The following is a 4,295-nucleotide window of genomic DNA, read 5'->3' as shown; positions in this document are numbered from 1 at the left end:
GTTTGCTGCTTCCACACAGCCTGAAAAGCGGCGGCAGGCCTCAGCGGCTGCGCTCTGCACACTGAGGCCCCGACCCTGGGGAAAGGGCAGGTGCAGACCGCCCCAAATGGGCGGTCTCTAACCCGCCATTGTTTCTTTATTAATCTTTCCATTTAAAACATATGGCTTTAAAAGCAAGCAATAGAGTAGCAGTTAATTAACAGTTATTAATAACAACAGAGTCAATATAAATGGAAATTCTCTTTCAGGTTGTCTGGAGCATGTTTTCAAATGTTTCATATTCAATAACTAATCTTTTGGGAATCTTGGCTAGTTCATATTGGGGAATAATCCAGATTCCTCTGTCTCTTAAGAAAGTTAACAAAGAGAAAATTTTAGTTCAAATTCTTCATCCTTGAACAGGAATAACCTGTTTAATTATTCTATTTCTCAAAAATGAATGAACAGAAAAGTCAAAGTGCCAAAAAAAAGATGGTTATGTAATGAACTTTCATTGAACTGTTCCTTTTGACTGGAAATATGGTGGGCGCTGACGCAATGGCTCATGGGTCAAAAGAAGTGTTTTACACAGTAGCATTGTTTATATTGACTATCAATACCTAGCCAAGGTTTCATGGAGAAGTATTTCCCAGTCTATAGATTTCAGGAATTGAACTTTGTACCGTTATGGCCCTTTCCAATGTGTTATTTGCCCAATATTACAAAGGAAATCATAGTACTGTATGGTAGAAAAACCAAGAATGATATGAAAAGCCACGTAAAATATTAATTTTGAAATAGACTAGAAGTCTAAGAGGCTAAGGTGTTAAGAGTAGTGCTGTTGGAGCTTAGATTTCATGCAGTCAAGATCATCAAACATAAATAAGCTTATATATCTTGTACCCTAATAACATAAGCAGAAACAAGACATGAACCAAACACTCAGTGGGGCATGTGCTACATCCTTCTCACAACTGTATTACCTCAGGATGCATGTGGTAGTTCTTGTTTGACAGCAGCAGCAGCTTAAAAATCTCATAAGAGTTGAAAAATATGCACATCAAGGAAAAAGTTCTGATATGTATATGTGGACATGTGTTTATACTATGTCAAATTACTTGTCCATGTAGCCCGGTACTATCAATTCTAATTAAAATTGATAGTAGAATCTCAGCCAATTCTTTTTCACATTACTAGCTACTTTTAATCGGGAATACCAGGTATCATTTGTACTTACCATGAAGAACATTTGAAAAAATGGTTTCTCACTTAAATTTGGAGTCTATCTGAGCCATGTGAATGTATGATACAGAAACTGAAACCTTGTAACAAATGGTTTGTTTACTGCTGCACGATTAATTGTTGCAAGAAATTGGAAAACAAAAATAAATGTGAAATTGGAGGATTGGTATAAAGAAGTTTGCAAGTTAGCAATTAATGACAAATTAACATGTAAATTGAAAGTAAAAAAAGGATTATGGAAAAGAAATGATTTTGATGAAATATGGAAAAAATGTATTGAAAATGTATTAAGAAAAGAAGTTGGGAAATTACCTCCACAGGAGTAGTTAAAATTTTGGATGGAGTATAAAGACGGGAATGGCTCCAGGGGTGGGGTGCACTGAGGGGATATTTAGGGGGTTTTGTAAAAAAAAAAATATGACTAAGATATAAAAGTATATATATGTATCGAAAGTAGATAAATCTGTTTTGTTTTGTAAAATCTCAAAAATACTAAATAAAAAAAAGAAACTGAAATCTTCCTTCTAAGAAGAATAAGCACAATTATATCATGAAACAACCTCAAGCTAAGCAGTTGAAGTATGAAGTATGGTCTAGAACCCAGCATCATACTTAATTATGGATACATTCAGGAAAGCATTATTTCTTGCTAAAACAGCAGTACAATTCCAGTATTATTTTATGTGTATTGCTTGAGTAGGTCTGTACTACTTTTAGATGATGAGATGAAGATACAGTCTGCAGCCATAGTTTTTCCTCAGCCATGATGTAATATACTGACACCTATTGACTTATTTGATGTTTTAAAGTTCAAATAATGTACATTCTATACTTTATATTTTTACTAAAAAATGTTCCATTTTCACACAAAATATATTTAATAGTTTTTTTCTATTAAGAAACATGTGGGAGGAATCTACTGTTAACCACAATTAAACCATCTAGTCTGGCATAGTTAGGACACAGATGTATTCCCTGTTTATTTTTCATCTCCAACTGAGGGTAAATGGGTTTCCAGTCAGATAGGTCTCCCACTGATACACCTAGTTAGATTTTATGGAATAACCCAAATGTAAAAATTTTAGAAGTCTTACATTAATCAACAAGAACTTTAAGCTTGGGAAGGGACTAATTTTTAACTTTATTGTATTTGCTATGTATTTTTATTGTTGTAACCCGCCTGGATTCCTTGTGATTGGGTGGGCTATAAATAAATAATTTATTATTATTATTATTATTATTATTATTATTAGAATATTTTTAAAAGTAAAGCTGGAAAAAGATAAGGGCAAGATAAAGAAACAAAAAGATACCTTTAAAAAGTGGAACACTGGAAAATCCTAGAAAACTTTGGTCAAAAGTTTGTACTACACTCCAAGTTCGCCTGCTCTCGTTGGAAAGAAGAAATGTCTTAGAAGAGATCTTTGAAGGATATCAGTACCATTTATCTCTCAGGTTGTTTCTCATCTTCTCTACAGGCTCTTGTGATAAAATGCTGGAGTTCAACACATTACTTCCCTTTGTTTATGATTTTACATGTTAAATATTCAGCAGCAGCAGCAACAGGAGGAAGAATTGTTGTTTAATGCTTCGACTTTTTTCATCTCAGTCTTATACTATTAAACCTAACCAACATAAATTGCAATGGTCCTTCCATTTATCCACAGTAGCAATGCAAGAAGCAACTGAGTCAACAACACATCTAGCATCTGTCAATTTGCAGCTAGTTGATTCTTCTCAACACAATGTCAAAAAATTCCAGAAATGACCTATTTAGCCTTGCATTTATGAAATATGACATCAGTATGTTTAATAAAAAGGAAGGACAGTGTGATCTACAACAATATAGTATTGAAAACAGAGGAGAATATTAATACATTATTTTGATTTCATGGTTTTCCTGTCATGTTCTGGGTACATGTAGTTCAGCATTGATGCACATGCTGAAGCAATGTTACATCAAATATGATTTCAAGAAACACTGATTTCAAGCTGAGTATGACCTCAACTCTCATTTCCAACAGGCTGTTAATCTGAATATAAACTCCTTGACCATGCAATAATATTTAATTGATGATTAGCCTCCCCCTCATGGAAATCTGCCACAAGCTTATGTCATCTTGCTAAGTAGCACTTTTAGACATACAGAACTTTAAATGTTTTTTTATTACTTCCACAGGGATCCAATTTGTTCTTTCCCTTGAAATTCCCTTGAAACTCCATAAATATCAGTTATTATGACATGTATTCAAAGGAAAAAAATGACCGGAGTAGCCAATGTGCATTTATATTTACATGCTCCCAAGACATGTGTGTGTGTGTGTGCGCGCAAGAGATGAAGAGAGAGATTGCTGACAGCGCACTTTGTGATAGTGTGAGAGATACAGACCAATAGTAAGCAGCTTAGACTATTTTACCTGCAACCATGCTGCAATAAAGTGGCATCACCATTCAATCAATACAGGTTACTTACTTAACATTTTCTCTAACATATTTGGATGGCTAGCCCATCAGATCATTTTCTGATAAATAGCATGGTTAATGAATAGGGAGAGCCATTACATACCTTCAGAAAGAACCTGCCCAATAACAGTAATCCATTAAGAAACTGACAGTATCCTCTGATCTGTTGCCGGTAAAGCAGGGACTTGATGGAGAGTTTTATTCCTTCTGCTCAGTACTCCCGAAGAAAATGAGCACCATTTGAATATTTGTCAGGCTATGACACCTCTTGAGAACCCTAGTTCCAGAGAACAGCAATCTGGTGTTCCAGTGTGCATGCAGCACTGAAGATCAATTGAAAAAGCCTGAGATAAATTAGGGATGGCTAAGTTAAAATTGTCTCTGCTCCTGACTCTCTCTCATCTGCAGTCTGAAAGTCTATTTTGCTGTGAAAAAGCTAGATGGCAGGCTGCCTCAATGAGTTTTTCTTGAGCCACAGACAACATTTTCAGTGAAGGAAAATTTTCCCATTATCTAAGCTAATGTAACTGGAGCTAAGTCTGGTTTCTAAAGTGTCTGCTTTCATTTCATTGTTTCTTTCTATCAAAGCTACAGGTCAAAAATACATGCTA

The 4,295-nt window shown here is 34.9% G+C and overlaps 1 protein-coding gene across 1 annotated transcript in view; it reads right to left on the bottom strand.

The window, feature by feature from the left end:
* MGAT4C (MGAT4 family member C) overlaps positions 1-4,052 on the bottom strand; it is a 472,680-nt gene extending 468,628 nt beyond the window's left edge. Inside the window, exon 1 of the mRNA XM_042466466.1 lies at positions 3,788-4,052. The gene's annotated coding sequence lies outside the window, so the exon portion shown is untranslated. The remainder of the gene's footprint in view (positions 1-3,787) is intronic.
* Between the last annotated feature and the right edge of the window lie 243 nt (positions 4,053-4,295).

Source organism: Sceloporus undulatus, chromosome 5, assembly GCF_019175285.1.
Source record: "Sceloporus undulatus isolate JIND9_A2432 ecotype Alabama chromosome 5, SceUnd_v1.1, whole genome shotgun sequence".
NCBI lineage: Eukaryota > Metazoa > Chordata > Lepidosauria > Squamata > Phrynosomatidae > Sceloporus > Sceloporus undulatus.
Note: the sequence above shows the minus strand (reverse complement) of the source record. Positions and strands in the feature narration are given on the sequence as shown.